The following is a 22,426-nucleotide window of genomic DNA, read 5'->3' on the forward strand; positions in this document are numbered from 1 at the left end:
CGACCCTAAACATTGTGTTTGTTATACTACTCGTGCTTGTTTCAGTAGTAAATCTTGTTTTTTACTTCCTCCATTGTCCATTCATTGCGCCCCCTGTTGTGGGTCCGTGTTCCTACACTTTCACAACACACATGTTGGAGCGGACATTTTATCACTATATTTAACTGAAAACCCAAGACATTAGACCACTTGGTTGGAGCCAAATTGTTTACTTCTGTTAAATACCTGTGCACCCAAACATCAACATGTGAACAGTAAAACTATTTACCTTAAGGTCCGGTCCCACTGGGGAGATGATTAATTGTGCATGAATTGAATATACAAATTACGGGCGTTCGTTGTCGTCCGCAACAAAATTGGCCAAAAATGACAAATGTCTCAGTATGAATTACGGATATATTAATAATGTATAGCAAATATATGATGAACAATCACGGATGTATAATGCATGTATTGTGAAAGCTTCGCGCACGTGTGGCGGCAACAGCGGTTGTAATGCGTGTATGCTGCATCTGCATTGCGGACATAACAGAAGCACAGTCGGGCCTTTTGGCATCACTATTCACACCAACACCACAGCCTCTGTAGCAAGTGCTGGACTTGGACAAGTTGATCACAGAGTTGATGTTCATGTTGTCATGTGAGGGTTAACTGTTCATGAGTTTGGGGAGCGGGAGGGGGGAAGCCGCTCTGGGTTGAGAGTGTCATAAAAGGAGAGAGTTCTGCGTGAGTTGTGTCTGTAACAGCAACTCTTCCTTTTGTTGGTGTTAAATAAAAGTTCTGAAAGAGAACAGAGGTCCATGACTGACTTCTCTGCAGCTGAGGAGTTGTTGGATGGCAGCAGCTATTACGTTTTTGGGGATCCATAACTACATGTGGACGTCTCCACAGCTGGACTGGCACTGACTGGCAAGTATGTCGATTTCTGCCACATATAGTACTTTGGGTTTACGTGACGTGTTTGTTATGCATTCACAGATTGTCCATAAATCAGCTGCAAAGCAGACGTAATACAAACGCTTTATCCGTGGCCAATCTGTATGCATTCGCTACATCTTATTTTAGTTTGTGATGTGGACGTGATAGGCACGCAGTATATCCATTTTACACACTGTCCCAGTCCGCTGCCAAGCCACAAATCCGTCAGTTGCGGATATCAGCGGATAACGGCGGGTATACAGCGCATAGATTGAGTATGTAAGGCGGATGTCATCCACAACTAAAATTTTGTGCAGCTCAAAAATCCTGGCAACGGACAAACGTGCCTTTGCGGATAATTGCGGACGTGTGCGGGTGTCGATTAACTCATACAAGCATGTTTCATGGATACTGCAGATGTTTAGCTGATATGAGCCAATTTTGTGTGCCATTCATACGCAAATCACGCCAGTGGGACCGGGCCACACACCACGTGTGTCCATTGATGAGAGAGGGAAAGATGACCAGGACTCAGTCCAGACTTCGCCTTTAATACAGAGAATGAGCAAAAGTAACAATAACAGAGAGCCTCTGGGTTCAAGCTTAGTTTGCCCTAGCAGTCAGGCTCTGAGCAGGAACCCCCTCCTACCTCTCGCAGAACCCATATATACTATCTTTTTGTTGAAACATTGCGTCACTACGCTAAGATGTTGTATTCTTTCTTGATCTGTCCACTTCTCCTATCTGCTTCTGGGTATAGTCCCACCCATGCACTGTGAAGTCTTGTTGCTTGACTGCGTAGTCCTCATCACAATATTACCTAATGGCCCAGTCACACGGCAGTTAACAAAGGGCAATGAAGCCCAAACGAAACAAGAAATCTGGACTTTAGTTGACTTTCGTTGGCATTGTTTAACCTTCGCCCAACTTCGTTCCTGCAGCTGGCCCTTCGTCAGGATTTTTAAACTGTTGAAAAATTTGAACAAAGGGCAACGAAAACCTCAGTTCATCCGTGTTTCGTTTTGCTGTCGTTCTTGATGTTTTTTAATCGTTTGCTTAGTTTTTGTAACGTTGGCATTTAGTTTGACTTTGTTCGACCAGCTGAATGTTTTCACACACTGCAGAAGCTGCTTCTGAGTGCTGCTGCTGACGCTACATTCATGTACCATTGGAAATTACAGGGCAAACTCAGCCTGCTTGCTTGGATTTTTTTTATCTGGGTGGGGGTCAGCTTCAATGGGCTCAGGCACCTTATATAGGGAAGAATTAATCTTTTGTGTGGATACAATTAATTATTTTGCCACAAGCAACTGCTGAATTTGAAACAACAAAAAAAGTTGTGTAATTTCCGACGGTGCTTGAATGCAGCGGCAGCAGCAGCTCCTGCGTGCGCTTATTATTTTTTATTAAATATAACAATATGAGTGTAGGAATGACAATCCAGCCCTTATGTACATGTGGCAACAGGTAGATAATTCAAATGATTATACGAGGTCTGTCCAAAAAGTATCGGACCTTTTTATTTTTTGCAAAAACCATATGGATTTGAATCACGTGTGACTGCATCAGCCAAGCTTGAACCTTCGTGCGCATGCATCAGTTTTTTCACGCCTCTCAGTTCCGTCATTCGCCTGTGAGCAGGCTTTGAGTGAGGAGTGGTCCACCCCTCTCGTCGACGATGGATTCGCTACTGGAACGAGACAAAACCACCTCCGTTTTGGTCTCACAGGACGGCTTTGAGATGGCATTCAGACAGCTGTCGGTGGTTTTTCCATCGAGTGATTATCCGAAAAATTGTGGATGTGCCTGAACATGCCAGAACATGTCCTGTGAGGTTTCATCACGGCGTTGCTTTGCGCCATGCGGCACCGCCGCGACGCGCAGAATTCCTCCGCACGTCTGTCTCAATGTGCCGAAAAAGTGCTGATGTCCACGTCGTTTCACAATTCCTGTGCTAGTCAGATGACATCCCGGATAAAACACAGCATCCAGTTTGGAAATGAACGGCACATTCCACTGTTACAGGAGTTTTTGTCATGGAAAGAGGAGAGGAGGCTTCGCGCGTCGCGGCGGTGCCGCAAGGCGCGAAGCAACGCTGTGATGAAGCCTCACAGGACATGTTCTGGCATGTCCAGGCACATCCACAATTTCTTGGATAATCACTCGATGGAAAAACCACCGACAGCTGTTTGAAACCCATCTCAAAGCCATCCTGTGAGACCAAAACGGAGGTGGTTTTGTCTCGTTCCAGTAGCGAATCCATCGTGATGCGCGAAGCCTCCGCTCGGCTTTCCATGACAAAATCTCTTGTTAAAAGTGAAATCTGCCGGAAAATGGTTGATGTCCAGCTCTTGTGATAACCAGAGAAATTGCACACGATGGTCATGGATCCATACAGCCATCCATTTAGAAATGAAATGGTCGCTCAGCCTGTCGATGGCGGCTTAGGAGCATGGCGCACCACCAGTCGCTCTGGGCCGTCCTTAAAGCGACAGTAACACTCCGTAATCTCTTTGAAGCCCATAAAAGTTTCACCAAAAACCATCTGAATTTCTCGAATGGTGTCCACTTTGATGTCCCTCACAGTTTCTGAAAAAATTTTGATCAAGCAAAGCGGCAGTCTCTGAGCCATACCTAAACAATGAAAAAAACGACGAGAGGGGTGGACCACTCCTCACTCAAAGCCTGCTCACAGGCGAATGACACAACTGACAGGCGTGAAAAAACTCACGCATGCGCACAAAGGTTCAAGCTTGGCTGATGCAATCACACGTGATTCAAATCCATACAGTTTTTGCAAAAAATAAAAAGGTCCGATACTTTTTGGACAGACCTCGTATATGGCTTAGTAACATAATACAGTGATAGAGCAGTGACCACGGCACACCAGAGTTTTTTTTTTTTTAATTGGAGCAAGACGGTGCGAGCAGCATGTCGTCAGACAGTGAGGATTCTGATGATGAAGGAGATGGTCCCTCTTTTGTTCTGGATGAGGAACCACAGCAAGTGGTCCCACCGACGTGGACACAGATCTCCACAGCTTCTGTTTGCAGTTTCTCCAGGACTCAGGCACTATGAGCTCCTTCCCAGTGCCAAGTCCTGGAACTCAGAGATGCAGACACACACTGCTCCAGCAGTGGCTCCAGGCGCATTTCGTTTAAAGAGTCAAGATCGTTAGCCTTGGTTTTGTTTAGTTCCTCTTGCGTCCCTTTTGCACTCTTGCTTCACAGGCTGTTCGGCGATAAAGCTCCTTCATTCACCTTTTCTCAACGAATTGTGACTTTTTTACTTTTTTCCCTTCATTTAGGAATCGTCGTGTGCCATGTGACTGGGCCATAAAAAAGGAGTTGTTTTGTGCACTTCTACAAGTATGATGACTAACCTTCAACTGTCTGCAACTTTCACAATCCTGTGGTCAACCAGACCTTGAGACTAAAACTGCTGACTGATATAACAGGAGACATCTGCTTCTAACCTTCACTGCAACTTAGTTTTTCACATTCCTGTCTGCCTAACAACCCATGGCAACACTTTCACGAGGTTATATGAAAATCCAGCAGTTCGGAATGAATATATGGAAATCAAATTAAAAGCGCTTATAAACTAATTCAAACAACACACATCATATGAAAATAAACAACTAACATTAGCATAGTTAATATAAAAGCATAATACATCTTTCAGTTGGGAGAAGGGGCTGGGGTCAGAAATAGTAAAATAAAAAACGTGCACAGAAATGTCACTCATTTCATGACAGGAGCATAAGAGCATGAGACTGAGCTGCCCCAAACACGCTGTTGAATGAGTCATGCGTTGAACCAAGCAACCTAGCCACAATGTAAGTTAGATGCATTTGCGAATCACATATGATTTGAACATTGATGGAATGAAATTGTTTCCTATTCACAAAAACATATTCATCATGTGATGGCGCCTTTATAGCAATATGTGTGTAGTCAATAGCTCCGATTACATTAGGGAAACCGGCTCTCACTGCACTTTAATGTTGGAATGTGATGTACGAGGTCTATTAGAAAAGAAACTGACAGTTTTATTTTTTAAAAACTATATGGATTTGAATCATGTGTGATTACATCAGCCAAGCTTGAACCCTCGTGCGCATGCGTGAGTTTTTTCACGCCTGTCGGTGATGTCATTCGCCTGTGAGCACGCCTTGTGGAAGGAGTGGTCCAGCCCCCTCGTCGGATTTTCATTGTCTGAGAAGTTGCTGAGAGACTGGCGCTGTGCTTGATCAAAATTTTTTCAAAAACTGTGAGGCACATCCGAGTGGACACCATTCGAGAAATTCAGCTGGTTTTCTGTGAAAATTTTAACAGCTGATGAGAGATTTTGGATTGTTTCTATCGCTGTAAGGGCTTCCCACGGAGCGGGACGCTCTGAGGCGACGTCGTCATCCTGTTTCAAGCTGAAAACCTCCAAATTTAAGCCTCTGTAGACCCAGGACATCATGAGAGAACTGAGAACTTTCAGAAGAGGTCGGAATCAGCAGTTTATCCGGACATTCCACTGTTAAAGGAGATTTTTTTAATGAAAGACGTGTGGACGGATTGGCGCGTCGGCTCGCAGCCGGCGCAGGAAAAAATACCTCCGTGTCGATAACCATTTGTAAAATCCAGGCGGCTTTTGGTGGCTTCCAGTTGAGTGAGTATCTGAGAAATTGTTTAACAGCAGGGCATGTTCCAACTTGGCGTGCCGCGCTGGCTGCGAGCTGACGCGCCAATCCATCCGCACATCTTTCATTAAAAAAATCACCTTTAACAGTGGAATGTCCGGATAAACTGCTGATTCCGACCTCTTCTGAAAGTTCTCTGTTCTCTCACGACGTCCTGGATCAACAGAGGCTTACATTTGGAGGTTTTCAGCTTGAAACAGGATGACGACGTCGCCTCGGAGCGCTGTGCGACGTCCCGCTCTGTGGGAAGTCCTTACAGCGATAGAAACAATCCAAAATCTCTCATCAGCCGTTAAAATTTTCACAGAAAACCAGCTGAATTTCTCGAATGGTGTCCACTCGGATGTGCCTCACAGTTTTTGAAAAAATTTTGATCAAGCACAGCGCCAGTCTCTCAGCAACTTCTCAGACAAAGGAATTCCGACGAGAGGGCTGGACCACTCCTTCCACAAGGCGTGCTCACAGGCGAATGACGTCACCGACAGGCATGAAAAAACTCTCGCATGCCCACGAGGGTTCAAGCTTGGCTGATGTAATCACACGTGATTCAAATCCATGTGGTTTTTAAAAAAATAATAAGGTCGGATACTTTTCTAACAGACCTCGTACATGGATGACATTTGGATGATTGTGTTCCGCACATCTGGCATGGCTCAGCTCAAGGATGACTGGCACACTCCTGAATGATTGGCCAGCTCCCATTGGAATGCCCCTTTTGCCAGGAAGCCCGGCGTGGTCAGCATCTGTGTGAGCACAGACAACCCCTGGCTCCTCACCATATTGCGCTCTGGGACAGCCTCAGTTCTACGTGCAACTCCAGTGACACTGGCCTTGGTAACTGGACTTGGCTTATGATCCAATTATCATCATTTGCAAGTAAATCCTCACATTCCCTGAATATATGATCATGCACGACCTTGCACCATTTGCAAGGTCCTCTAACAACACTAACGCAATCATTGTTAATGTCATTTTACGCATCACTTTGAGCATGCTTTTATGTCCACCCATATAATTGCAAACACGTGGGTGTGTTAATTGTTGTGTCACTGATCACGCTGATTACTTCTTTTTTGCACTCTATGTTTTCCCAGCGTCACTTTTACGTGTCGGCAGTGGACCAATAGCTGTAGAAACGTGCGTACGCCAGCCAGGATTTTGTGAACGTTAGCTTGGAAACGGACATATGCCACATTTTTGTGAGTAAGCACGCTTTGTACATGAGGCCGCAGGTCCCTCACAATGGAAGTGATGCTCCTCATCTGACTAAGTAAGTCCATTTGGCTGCTCCCTTGTTTTCACTTGGTGTCAACACAGCAGATCCAAGGTGGATCTGCGTGTTGATTTAGCAAGTTTTACGCCAAATGCCTTTCCTGCCACAATTCCATATTACATGGAGAAATGTGGCAGGGGTGGGGTTTGAACCGGGAGCCTTCCACACTGAAACCAAGAACCACTTGGCATGAACCACTTGGCCATCACTCCTGCCTATACTCCTCATCCTCATCTTAGCATCACTAAGTAGCCGCTCATTTGATACAAAGTCATTTCAGCAGCACCCAAGGATCCACCGATGAGAACTGGTCCCAAAGACATCCACTTGTTGCCTTAAGCCTTGTTTCCACCTAACGGACTGGGTCAGTACAGCGCAGTATGGTGCTGGTTGGAGTGGTTAAGTCTGGCTTGGCTTGTGTTTCCACCGCCAGCAGTACCTCTTTTTTTTTGGGAGGCGGACCATGTAGACTCATGTAGACTTTTAGAAATATAACAGAATGGTAAAATACCCTTGACCATATGAGCATGTACTTTTTAACGGCTGCAGGAGAGCGTGCGTGTGCACATAAATGAGTGTTTGAAAAGACCGGAAGTTACCTTTGACTGCATGTGATGCATGTGCAGGGTGACATCTGCAAGATGTCTTACAAATCACTCCAGAGGTGTTATCAGGTTACAAAAACAGAGTACTTTGAATAGCTGTCACCCCCCCCCCCCAAAAAAAAATCTGATTTGCATGATTCATAGCAAATTAAACAGGAAACAGAATGTGACCTTTTGAAATAGGTCAAGGTTAGCCATCTTTGAACTTGGCCAAGGTCTGTGTCCCAAGAATGTTCTCTGTAAATTTGAAGACCCTGGCAATCATAGGACTGGACTTATGCTGAACACAGATGGAAGGACAGATGGACACAAAGCCTTTGCAGTACCCAATGGCCATATTTTGGCTTCGGTAATAAATTTATTTTCTTGCTGTGGGACAGCGCGCCGGCGTCCTCTGGCTCAGGCTGAGAAACTCACCCAGTGCAGACAAACATAGGAGGACTGCTTAAAAATGCTGCATTTCTTCAGCCACAACAAGGAATTCAAGTATTTTCAGACGTTGTTTTCCAAAATAAGGACGCTTTATGTGGATGTGTTTTCGTCAGTCTGTGTTGATGAATCTGACTGAAATGATGCAACAGTTAAGATTAAGACTTTATATTTACTCTGTTTGAACCGTTTTAATATTTGAAACAGTCTGAACTGTTCGCATGAGGATTGCAGCTTTCACTTTAGCTGCTAAGCCAGTCAATGAACAGCAGTGGGTTAGCACCTCCCTTTTGTAACTTGTCCGTAATTTGGGCAACCCAGCTGAAGGGTGCTGAAAAAGTGGAACTGGTCAGCTATTTTGGTACCCGTTCTTAAATCTGGGTGCAGAAATGTACAAATTAGCGATAGCTGAACAAAAGGAAAAAGTCACAAATCATCGAGATCATCACTGAAAAACCTACAAATCAAGAGCGTATAAAGAAACAAAACAAAACCAAAACTAACAAAAGAAAAATGAAGCGAATGTCGACCTTGACGCTTTAAACAAAATCAAAATGATACAATCATGATGAACGTATATGTGCGCACAGCCGTGCCAGCCACAAACAACTGGAACGTGCGCACAGCCATTTGTGGCTGGAACGTGTGTGTGTGCACGGCCGTTCAAGCCACAACTGGCTGGAACGTGCATAAATAGTTAAAGTAGTTGATAAAACCTTCTTGCCACTATTTGTTTCTGTATGACAATGTTGCTTTTCATCCCACACACGGACGAGTCAAGTTGAGCTCGTCAGATCTTTAGTTATTGATTCCTTCAGATATCGTCAACGTTCGTGCAAGACATCGGCCTTGGGAGGTTGGACGAAGTTGGATGACAGTCAAACGGAACGCTGACGATACGGGAACTACGCAAACGATGAGGAACCGTCAAGACAGAAAGCAAAACGGAATACAGGTGAATTGAGGTTGTCGTCAGGATTTGTTCACATTTTTCAACAGTTTGCAAATTGCTTTGGTGTCCTTCGTTAGTGCCGTGTGACCGGGGCTTAAGGTCACTGGTTTGAGTCCACGTCTCACAATCATAGAGCAAGACTGGCAGCACCAGGACCTTAGAGACTTGGACCTTGGTTCTCCTGCAAAGATATTGACATTGTTAAACATCTCTCTCCAGCAACCACATGACTCCATGAGATCTTCCCGGGCGCCTCTCGATCTCAAAGGCTGTGGACCCAGAGATAAGTCAGTTCATAGCTAACATTTTACATGAATGTTTCCATCAGAAAAATCAGTTATTAAATTTCTGCAGCTTCTGTATACTTGTGTTGATAAATGCAGTGGTAAATCTAGGTTTATATAGGGTTGCAAATACCACCAAGCTACTGCCCAAAGGTGTGATAAATCATGGGAAAGGTCACAATCAGGCTACTTTGCAAGTAAATGAAGATGAGCTTGTCAAGAACTTTGTTCAGAGGCAGCCAAGGAGATTTTTTAGCCAAATTTGAATTAAGTCACTAAAAAGTCTTTACATAAGCCCTGAGGTCTATTGGTGCCAGGGCTTATTCTCAGATTCCAACAGGTGTTTAATATGCGGTACAGCTACATGCCTAAAACTGTACAATGGCTGTTTTGCATGAATGTCAGTTAATAAAATGATATTCATTCAATTTTGTTTTTTCATTTGGTGTCATGGAGCCTGGTCCCAAGCCTGGATAAATGAGAAGTGTAGATGGTGGCAGGGCGTTAACCTTAAAGTTAAGTGAATGAACTGCTTCACTACCTACAGATACACTTCTGATGTTCGAGCCCAGGAAGCCATTAAAAGCCTGACTCAGTCTTGATCAGGACAACCTCAAATTCAAGCACTTAATTTCTCACTCAGCTTCTCAAGTGCTGCATTCAGAGTATCGATTGACTCAGCAAAGATCACAACATCGTCTGCAAAGTCTAGGTCAGTAAACCTTCCCTCAACAACAAAAGCACCCAAGTCAATGGTTTCCACAACCCTACCCAACATCCTGTCCATGCAAGCACTGAACAGTGTAGGAACCAGAACACACCCCTGAGGAACTCTAGTTTTAACTGGGAAAAACTCAAAGTCTCTGCCTCCACTCTGCACAGCACTCACAGTATCTGTTTACAGGCTGGTTGTAATGTTCAGCAACTTTTAGGGGATTGCACATATTCTCAGGATGTCCCAGAGTGCAGTCCATTCAACTGAGTCAAATGCTTTGCAAAAATCAACATAGGGTGCAAAGAAGCATTGCTGATATACACGCATCAGTGAGGGCTTGAATGCAGTTGATGGTTGATTTCTTGAGCATGTTCCAGTCCCGTGTATCAAGTAGCTGGAACTGAATCCTGTTGAGAATAATCCTTGCAAGCATCTTCTCTAGCACAGAGAGTAGAGTGATACCCCTGTAGTTACAAGTCCTTTCTTCCATTCTATAAGGACGATACCTGTACCTCCTGGATAGCTCCAAACTGCAATAGCTTCCACCTCGACATGGCCACCTACACTGCCATGGCACGAGGGGTGATTGAGAAGTTTTACGCCTGACTCAGAAAAAGTAGGGTGAAAGAAAACCGGCACCCTCTTGGCCCTTTCTGGAATGTCTTTGGACACCAGTTTAACGGAACCAAAGTTTGCTTGCTTTTAAGCCGTCTTTCACAGTGACATTTCTGTAACGCTAGTAGCATGCTAACATTGCCATAAGATGTCTCGCAAATCACTTTGGATGTGTTATGTGGTGAAAACAAACAAACAAACAAAAACCCCAGCATTTTTAGGTTGAGAATTGTTTATTCCTCACTGCGTTTACAAAATATATGACAAAAAAATGGCAAACATGTTCTTGAGGTCGTCACTCCGGTGAAGTGGCCTTTATGAAGGTGAGAATTTGTACTTCTGTGACTGTCCGCTCGGTGAAAACTCCCTCAGTTTAGACTGTGAGCCAGGACCTCAAATTACGGAAAGTGTTACCGAAAAAGTGGCAAAGTTTACCATACCTTTTCTGAAAGCCTGGAATCTCAGCTTTTCAATAATGTATGATGGCCATCTGACAAGAATAGCTGTTAGAAGTTATGGCACAAAACGTAATCTAAAGTTGAAAAACTTTTTGTCGACGAACCAAAGCAGGATAGTGAGATAGTTGAAAATCTAAAAATGGTATAACAACAAGTGAGACATGGATTTCTATGTTTTGGGGTATGGCAAGCCCAATTATGACATTAGCATTGCTGTAAAAGGTCAAGGTCATGACCTTGTGGCAAGACCAATGACACTTTTTGACATTTTTTGTACAAATTATATAATTTTTCTTTCTATTTTCACCATCCATAATTTTGTGAAGACACATGTGGATGTCTTTATTTCTAACCCAACAAAATGCTCTTTTAAATGGTATACACTGGGGAAAATAAGTATTTGATCCCCTGTCAGTTTTGCAGGTTTTCCCACCTACAAAGAATGGAGAGGTCTGTAATTTTAATTGTACACTTCAACTGTGAGCGACAGAATCTAAAAAAAAAAAAAAAAAAAAAATCCAGTAAATCACATTGTATGATTTTTAAATAATTAATTAGCATTTTATTGCATAAAATAAGTATTTGACCCCCTAGAAAAACAGAGCTTAACAATTGGTACAGAAACATTTGTCTGCCATTACAGAGGTCAGACGTTTCCTGTAGTTCTTGACCAAGTTTTCACACACTGCAACAGGGATTTTGGTCCACTCCTCCATACAGATCTCCAAATCTTTCAGGTTTGGAGTTTCTGTCAAGCCGGGCGACAGCCTGGCACCAGGAACGGTTGGACCCATAATACAGACTCCCAGACTTGACTTAGGTGTAAGAGAAAACGTGGTCTTTATTTCAGGCACAGGTTCGGTACACATGTGGTCAGTCAGTGTGTCAGAGGTACAGACAGGATCAGGCTGAGATGCAGTCATAAACAAGCAGGGTTCAGAGGCACAAGCAAACACCGACATCCTGGATGAGGCAAGAGGCATGGTCAAAGACAACAGAGCAGGATTCGTAACGCGGCAAGACAGAAACCAAGACTATGAAGGGCGCTGGAAAGTATACAATACAACAGTCTGGCGGTGTGCTGTGAGACTGTAAGGGCTTAAGTAACAGGTGCTGTGAACAATGTGCATATATGTGCAGACTAATTAGGTAACAAGGTGCAGGTGTGGAGGGAAGATTCCAGAAAGGGGGCATGGCTAGTAGACAAAGATCAAACACTGTGCAAGAGAGTGATGTGAGGAGTAAAGATACTTGGGCAGGTGTAGGGAGTGTGAGTGAGGTGAAACAACACAGACGGAAACAAGGTGAGAGACATGGGGCAGGTGCAAAGAGTGTGAATGAAAGAAAACAAAGCAGACAGAATCAAAGTGAGGGAAAAACTTAAAGTCAGGTGCAGGGCGTGGAGTGAACATAAATAACTGGATGTGAGTGCAATCTAAGAACAAAACTGAAAAGCAAACCAGAGCATTACAAACACAGAAGATAAACTTCATAAAAACTGCTCTGCGAATAATAGAAAATAAAACACTAAGACAAAACTAAACTAGAACAGACTAAGAAACCAACGTGGCTAAACAAATTAGAAATAAAACAGAGACTGAGATAACAAAACCTGACACTAAAGCACAACAAATAATATAACAAATGAGAAGAACAAAATAAACATGTGGTAAACAATGAAAACACAAACTGGCTAAACAAAACAAGAACGGAACTGGACAATGGCTAAAGTATAAAAGTAGCAAAGAAACAAAGTGACAAAGCAAAATAGAACATAGAAGAAACACATGATGAAAATAAACCACTAATAAGTCAAAGCGGGAACAGAAGATGCAGCAAAGAAAGTGACAAAAAAGGGATCAAAGCCTGGATCAGGGCCGGTCATGACAGTTTTAGCTCCCTCCAAAGATTTTCTATTGAGTTCAGGTCTGGACACTGGCCAGGCCACTCCAGGACCTTGAAATGCTTCTTACGGAGCCCCTCCTTAGTTGCCCTGGCTGTGTGTTTGGGGTCATTGTCATGCTGGAAGACCCAGCCATGACCCATCTTCAATGCTCTTACTGAGGGAAGGAGGTTGTTTGCCAAAATCTCACAATACATGACCCCATCCATCCTCCCTTCAATACGGTGCAGTCATCCTGTCCCCTTTGCAGAAGAGCACCCCCAGAGTATGATGTTTCCACCCCCATGCTTCACGGTTGGGATGGTTTTCTTGGGGTTGTTCTCATCCTCTAAACATGGTAAGTGGAGTTCATTCCAAAAAGCTCTATTTTGGTCTCATCTGACCACATGACCTTCTCCCATGCTTCCTCTGGATCATCCAGATGGTCACTGGTGAACTTCAAACGGGCCTGGACATGTGCTGGCTTGAGCAGGGGGACCTTGCTGCCCTGCAGGATTTTAAACCACGACAGCATCATGTGTTACTAATGTAATCTTTGTGATTGTGGTCCCAGCTCTCTTCAGGTCATTGACCAGGTCCTCCTGTGTAGTTCTGAGCTTTCTCAGAATCATCCTTACCCCACAAAGTGAGATCTTGCATGGAATCCCAGACCGAGGGAGACTGACAGTCATCTTGTGTTTCTTCCACTTTCTAATAAATAATCATAACAGTTGTTGTCTTCTACCAAGCTGCTCGCCTGTTGTCCTGTAGTCCATCCCAGCCTTGTGCAGGTCTACAGTTTTGTCCCTGGTGTCCTTATACAGCTCTTTGGTCTTGCTATGGTGGACAGGTTGGAGTGTGATTGATTGAGTGTGTGAACAGGTGTCTTTTATACAGGTAACAAGTTCAAACAGGTGCAATTAATACAGGTAAAGAGTGCAGAATAAGAGGGCTTCTTAAAGACAAATTAACAGGTCTGCGAGAGTCAGAATTCTTGCTGGTTGGTAGGGGATCAAATACTTATTTTATGCAATAAAATGCTAATTAATTATTTAAAAATCATACAATGTGATTTCCTGGATTTTTTTTTAGATTCTATCTCTCACAGTTGAAGTGTACCTACGATAAAAATGATAGACCTTTTCATTCTTTGTAGGTGGGAAAACCTGCAAAACAGGGGGTCAAATACTAATTTTCCCCACTGTATATCATTTGTATATTAGCCTAGTAGGAGGTAGACATCAGATAAAGATATAATGATAAATATTGCAATGTTTCAGTGACGCACTTTCGATTCAAAGACCGATATGAGATTTTGAATATTGGCATATGTTTAATGTTTTTATATGTATAAACATTCAAAAATGAGAAAAGAACACCTGCGTTCTATCACAATTTGTTGGTATATTACACATATATTAATACACTGATAGTAATAATGATATTAACATCAATATTGAAAACAGTAACAGTTATGTGTAAGGTTAAATGATTGAACAGGAGTGTGCTTTTTTATTTTTTTGTCTTTTGCTTTTTTTTATTTCAGGTACACAATCAGCATGATCAGCAAATGGCATTGAGTGTTCACAGCTTACTTTACATACACCCAAATCAGTCATGACTTTACAGCTGATGATGCAAATCATGATTTCTTTGGGTGTATGCATGCATGCATGTTTCATGAAAGATATTAACTCGTTTTCTTTTTCAGGTAGTCATCTTTGAACACTAACATGTAAAGTAGAGAAGACAGTTCTGTGGAATCCCAGCACATGGAGCAAACCATTCAAGTTCCCCATTCCTGTATTCTCCATACTTCAGAGAGTGACGAGGATCCTGGAACAGGTGTGGCAAAGGTCAAAGACATAGCATCTTGGCAGAGCTTGCTTGAAGCTGCACATGTTTGTGGGTTTGAACCTGTTCTCAAGATAGCAGAGAACTTAGGTGATAATGATGTACATACATACGTATATATTGTGTTCGCAACATAGCAATGAGTAGAAATGATGCTGACATCATAGCAATTACTTCTAGGGATATTGATGCTGCTGAGGCACACTACCATTGTGTCTGTTACTGTCAGTACACTTGCAGTGCTTCATTGCAGTCAAATCTGCCAGAATGCATTGACAGCGATGACAGACGGTATTGTTGTGCTGAAAGTGAAACTTACAAGAAACTGTATGCCTATATCAGGAATACAGTCATACCAGAATGCTGTGTTGTGAAACAATCAGATCTGTTAGATAAAGTAATCCAGTTTATGAGAACAGATTATAGTGTGACTGAAATTAAACACTCAACCAAGACACACATTGGTAGAAATCTTTCCAAAGAATTTGGCACGAGCATTCATTCAGTTTCTGATACTGATGGAAAAGTCCTGATATTCCCTGACAGTCTCACTCGTGAAATGCTGGTCAAAGAGAATATAACTCAGGTTGTTGCAAACCAAATCCATCAAGATGTAAAGCAGCTCAATCAGGACCAGCCATGGGCACCTCTACCGACAGAATTGGACTTGTATTCCTCTGTCATTCCTTTCTCTGTGGAGTCAATGCTATTTTATCTGTTACCAGGTACTGGTATGAAGGAATAACGACTAAGAGATTCTTTTGGCATGGATCTAGTGTATGCCATATCTCATGGCAAAGTCAAGACTTCAAAGCACATCCTTTTGGCTTTTGTTGTGAAGGCACTTACTGGTAATGTGAAGCTCTGTTATGTGTCGGACGCGGTCGGAGCACCGACCCAGCGTTTGACAGGACCCAGCACGAAATAAGCAGAGCACGGTTCAAAAGATAACAGAATTTAATAATCATAATAAGTGCAGTGATAAACAACCAAAAATGTCCGCGGTCTGGTGAGGTGAAAACACGGCGCACTCTCAGCAGTGCAAACGGTCCGGAGCCACAGCAGTTCGGACCCCCGCGACAAACCGAGTCTGTGAAGAAACAAAACGAGGTGAGTCCAACACTCTCCACCCAGAGAGACACAGCTCAAAAGGTGCACACAATCAGCAAACACTTCCTGGCTTAAATATATATCAGCTTCTCACCCTGCAGGCACGGAACAACTCAGTTCAAATCTCCACTGCAGCAGAAGCTGATTAGACAATTAGCATAACGTGACAGCTCACTAACACAAGGTGTGAGGGACACCAAATCCACTGTCATTACTTCATAAAAGTCACCAAAACCAAATTACCTCAGGAAGTGTGCTGAAGAGCGTGAGACCTCACCCAATCCTCCTTCACAGACTGTGGCGTCAAACCTGGAGCGGTCTCTGCGTCCGTAATGGTGAGATTGTTCTCCTGACGTCGATCTCACACGTCTGCTCACAAGGTCGAGTCTCTGGCAATCACACACTGTGCATTCAAGGTTTAAGTGCAGCAATCTCTGATCAAGATAGAATACACCACAGCTGTGAGTCCTGATGACCTGCATGTGAAAACAAGCCTCAGGTGTTCAGGGTGAGGTCCTAATGCTCAGCCACTCAGTCCTGAATGCATACCACCTGGTGGGAGAAACAGAAAAACAAAAACCAAGCCAGCCAAACACCCCAGCACACAACAAGCTCATCAGAATCTTAAATAGATTTGGTCACTGTGTATCCTACAGCATGTTAGAGGAAACTGACACCTCATCATGCTTGTACAAAATAGGACAGGAGGGTGTGGTTCTTCCAAACAAAGTGAAGCTGCCTGTACCAACAGCTTTAGCCTGGGACAATACTGACAGGTTGTGGAACATCCCACAGGGTCAATGGCATAGTGGTGCAGCCTCGGATGTTTGGTCCTGAACTGGGCCAGATATTGGCCCCCATTTTGGAGTGGGAATTCCCACTCCTACATGACCATTAGTAGAGCAGTGCTCGCGCTCCATGACACACACTTCTTTTGCTGGCTCAGCCGCCACACGCCATCTGCTCCTATCAGGAGAGGATGATTGATGTACTGCCTGTATGAAAAAGGTACAAGGGTGACTCATGGACTCCCCACTGCAATGGCTGGTGCAGCATGTATGTGTGTGTGTGTGTGTTTGTGTGTGTGTGTGCGTGTGTGCGCCTGGTGGTGTTGAATAAATACTCTTCTTTCTCTAAAACACTCTTTGTCAGCCTTCCTTCTCTGATGTGGTGATAACACCTTTGTTCAGAATTATCGACCACGCTTTGGCCTCTGCAGCAACAAGATGATGCTGTTGGATCATGATGATCCTGATATTCAATATTTTCACAACATGAGGCTCACATAACATGCTGCGGTATGACACACTTTCTTTTCCAAGAACCATTTACTGCCGCTGGGAATTAGTACACCAACAATCCCGCCCAAACCCAGTCCAATCTGTGTACTGTTACTAAGCAAAGGCCAGTTTCTGGTTTCATGGCATTCCGTGGTTTGAGAACGCCAGTTTTCACTTTTTATGGACTGAGATCCAGAAAACAAAGCTGCTGTCAATCTATAAAGGAGAAATAATACTAATAATAAACACATATATTGTAGAGGAGCAGGTAGCTGATTAGATCAGGAGATGGCCATTCAATATCTAGACCTGGGTTCGAATCCCACTCATGCTACCACCGAACAGCATTACATGTTTTTGAAGAGTGACTGCTTGCCTGCTGACCACCACCTGATGTACACCTACTGACACCTGGTGTTCGCCTGACCTGGGGCCTGATGTACAACCCCAATTCCAATGAAGTTGGGACGTTGTGTAAAATGTAAATAAAAACAGAATACAATGATTTGCAAATCCTCTTCAACCTATATTTAAATGAATACACCACAAAGACAAGATATTTAATGTTCAAACTGATAGACTTTATTGTTTTTGTGCAAATATTTGCTCATTTTGAAATAAATGCCTGCAACACGTTTCAAAAAGGTGGGACATCACCTTTCCTTCAAACAACACTCAATAAGCATTTGGGAACTGAGGACACTAATTGTTGAAGCTTTGTATGTGGAATTCTTTCCCATCCTTGCTTGATGTACGTTGTTGATTGTATTAAAACAGTTTATTCATTTATTCATTCGTTTATTCGAATGAAAACAAGCGTGGACACATTTGGGCATGTGTGCATTCATATATGTTTTTATTATTATTATTAATGTCTTTTTTACTTTTGCTTGGTGGTGAGCACCAAGGCTTCCTCTGTTCAGTATTTGTCAATAAACGCGTGTGTAAATTGTGAATGTCACACTGTTAGCAGAGGTGCACCTCACCTTTTTAATGTCAGTGTGTGCGCACAGTTGTGCGTGTCGGCCTCACACACTCACTCTTCGTAGCTCGCACGAACATTTTCCAGTTTCATGATTAATCCGAATAAACTATCCCTGCGTGTCTACACGTGATTTACAGTCATCTATAGTATGAATTCTTTTCTGTGATCATGTTGTCTGATGTGATGGCGTGGGGAATCCCTGTTCCAAAGGGTCTATTTAAATGAAATTGCATATTTAAATAGGGCGTGGTCAGGGAGGAGTTTGGTCCCATGCTCAATTCCATGTTCAGTGGGATGGACAACCTGAACATGTGAATTCATGCCTACATGCACTTTCATACATCTGAATATATTTGTGCTTACACCAGATTCAGGGTTTCATCATATGCCAACTTTAAGTAGAAAGTTCACGCAAGTCTTTGTGACCCCTGGTATTCATCTGCTGACACATGGTGTTCACGTTTTGAATGAATGAATGATTTTTTATTCAGCACGCACGCAGACAAAATCTCTCAGTTACAAAACAAGTCAAGAGAAAACAAAAACTAAAACATATAGAACAAAACTCAAACAATTTACCAATTTAATGCGGCTGAAAGGGTGTGGGCAGAAGCAAAAGCTTATAAACGCCCACCCCGTACATCAATTTCTGTGTACAAACAAAATAAACACAAAAAACAATTACCAGTCAACAATGTAACGCAGTGAAACATTCAAAGTAATACAACAGACAAAAAAACAAAAACAAAAAACAAAACAAAACAAACAAAAAAACAGCCACAGTCATTTTACGTAATTACGCAAACTATAACAAGTTAATGTATTATTTTTATACAGTCTTTTAAAACAAGCCAATGTACTGGATACTTTAATATAATCCAAACAGTCATTCCACACTCTAACACCCTTTACGGAAATGCAGTGACTTTTAGCAGTAGTTCAAATCTTTCTTCTATCAAACACCAAAGTTCCACGCAAATTATAACTGGCCTCTCTCATTTTAAACAGCTCCTGGACATGATGAGGCAAGAGTCCATTTTTAACTTTATACATTATCTGTATTGTAAAATAATCAACCAAGTCATAAAATTTCAAAAACTGAAGATGAACAAACAGTGAATTTGTTGGTTCACGATATGGTTTTTTACTTATCACTCATAGCTTTTTTTTGTAACAGAAATATTGGATTAGTATTTGCTTTATATGTATTTCCCCAAACTTCAATGCTGTAAGTCTTATAAAGGACAACTAATGAGTGATACAATGAAACCAACAGATGTTGAGGGAGAAAGTATTTTACTTTGTACAAGATAGCAATAACTTTTGATATTTTGGACTCAATATGTTTTATATGAGTTTTCCAACTAAGCTTGTCAATATACAGCAAAAACAATAATGGCCCAAGAACTGACCTCTGGGGCACTCCACATGTAATCCTCAAAAATTCTGATTTTATCCCACCAAGGTGAACACACTAATATCTATGTATTATGTAAATAACTAGCTATCCAGTTAAAGGCCGGTCCTCTAATACCATACATCTGTAATTTTTCCAATAATACGGTATGATCAATAGTATCAAATGCTTTCTGTAAATAAAAAAAAAACAAAAAAACAAAACAAAACAACAACAACAAAAAAACAACAACCCAACAGTGTATTGCTTCTTCTCTATTGCATTTGTAACTTGTTCCACAAAATCTATTAAAGCAAAAGAAGTTGTTCGATTTTTACTGAAACCATACTACTGTTCGTTAAGTATATGATGTTTTTCTATAAAATCTTTCAACCTCTTTACAAATATTTTTTCCAGAATTTTAGAAAACTGTGGTAACAAAGAGATTGGCCTATAATTTGACAAAACGTGTTTATCGCCAGATTTAAACAATGGTATCACCTTAGCAATTTTCATTCTGGAGGGAAATTTCACAGTCATAAGTGACAGGTTACAAATATATGTTAAGGGTTTGATAATACAGTCAATAATGTTCTTAATCAAAACCATATCAAAGCTATCAATGTCAGTGGATTTTTCCCCTTCATTTTATTAACTATGTTAAAATTTCTTTTTCATCTCTTTCTCTAATAAACATTGACTCCTGAATTTTATTAATTAATTTACAGTTGTCCATAGAACGCTTTTCCGTAGTTAATTTGAGTTGTTTGATAAATTTTTACCAACATTAACAAAATAATTATTAAAATAATCAGCAATAATTTTATTTCCTTTTACAATTTTATCAGAGTCTATATAAAAGTAAGATGGATAATCTTTCAAATCAAATCAAATCAATTTCATTTATATAGCGCCAAATCACAACAAACAGTTGCCCCAAGGCGTTTTATATTGTAAGGCAAAGCCATACAATAATTACGGAAAAACCCCAACGGTCAAAACGACCCCCTGTGAGCAAGCACTTGGCGACAGTGGGAAGGAAATCTCCCTTTTAACAGGAAGAAACCTCCAGCAGAACCAGGCTCAGGGAGGGGCAGTCTTCTGCTGTGACTGGTTGGGGCTGAGGGAGAGAACCAGGAAAAAGACATGCTGTGGAGGGGAGCAGAGATCAATCACTAATGATTAAATGCAGAGTGGTGCATACAGAGCAAAAAGAGAAAGAAACAGTGCATCATGGGAACCCCCCAGCAGTCTAAGTCTATAGCAGCATAACTAAGGGATGGTTCAGGGTCACCTGATCCAGCCTAAGTATAAGCTTTAGCAAAAAGGAAAGTTTTAAGCCTAATCTTAAAAGTAGAGAGGGTGTCTGTCTCCCTGATCTGAATTGGGAGCTGGTTCCACAGGAGAGGAGCCTGAAAGCTGAAGGCTCTGCCTCCCATTCTACTCTTACAAACCCTAGGAACTACAAGTAAGCCTGCAGTCTGAGAGCGAAGCGCTCTATTGGGGTGATATGGTACTACGAGGTCCCTAAGATAAGATGGGACCTGATTATTCAAAACCTTATAAGTAAGAAGAAGAATTTTAAATTCTATTCTAGAATTAACAGGAAGCCAATGAAGAGAGGCCAATATGGGTGAAATACGAGGTCTGTCCGTAAAGTATCGTACCTTTTTATTTTTTTCAAAAACTATATGGATTTCATTCATATGTTTTTACGTCAGACATGCTTGAACCCTCGTGCGCATGCGTGAGTTTTTCCACGCCTGTCGGTGACGTCATTCGCCTGTGAGCACGCCTTGTGGAAGGAGTGGTCCCGCCCCCTCGTCGGATTTTCATTGTCTGGAAATGGCGGAATGAAAAGGACTTTTTTCCCATCAGAATTTTTTCAGAAGCTGTTAGAGACTGGCACCTGGAAACCATTCGAAAAATGTATCTGGCTTTCAGTGAAAATTTTACCGGCTTCACAGAGAATAAGGACTTTAACTACAGGTTTAAGGACCCCTTTAAAGGACGGTCGGTGCGCCGCGCTGCGAGCTGCGACGATGCGGCACAAACCACTGGATCATTTCTAAGCTGATGGCTCTGTGGATACGAGACCGTCGTGTGCTCTTTCTCTGGTTATCACAAGACCTGGACATCAGCCATTTTCCGGCAGATTTCACTTTTAACAAGAGATTTTGTCATGGAAAGCCGCGCGGAGGCTTTGCGCGTCACGACCGATTCGCTGATGAAGCGAGACAAAGGAACACCTCCGTTTCGATGTGTTAGAGGACAAGTTGGGACATGTCTATCCCGGCTTTCAGTGCTTACCAGTCGAGTGAGTATAAAAGAACTTGTGGAGAGCTGGACATGTCCCAACTTGTCCTCTAACACATCGAAACGGAGGTGTTCCTTTGTCTCGCTTCATCAGCGAATCGGTCGTGACGCGCAAAGCCTCCGCGCGGCTTTCCATGACAAAATCTCTTGTTAAAAGTGAAATCTGCCGGAAAATGGCTGATGTCCAGGTCTTGTGATAACCAGAGAAAGAGCACACGACGGTCTCGTATCCACAGAGCCATCAGCTTAGAAATGATCCAGTGGTTTGTGCCGCATCGTCGCAGCTCGCAGCGCGGCGCACCGACCGTCCTTTAAAGGGGTCCTTAAACCTGTAGTTAAAGTCCTTATTCTCTGTGAAGCCGGTAAAATTTTCACTGAAAGCCAGATACATTTTTCGAATGGTTTCCAGGTGCCAGTCTCTAACAGCTTCTGAAAAAATTCTGATGGGAAAAAAGTCCTTTTCATTCCGCCATTTCCAGACAATGAAAATCCGACGAGGGGGCGGGACCACTCCTTCCACAAGGCGTGCTCACAGGCGAATGACGTCACCGACAGGCGTGGAAAAACTCACGCATGCGCACGAGGGTTCAAGCATGTCTGACGTAAAAACATATGAATGAAATCCATATAGTTTTTGAAAAAAATAAAAAGGTACGATACT

This window comes from Thalassophryne amazonica, chromosome 12 (genome assembly GCF_902500255.1).
Source record: "Thalassophryne amazonica chromosome 12, fThaAma1.1, whole genome shotgun sequence".
Taxonomy (NCBI): Eukaryota; Metazoa; Chordata; class Actinopteri; order Batrachoidiformes; family Batrachoididae; genus Thalassophryne; species Thalassophryne amazonica.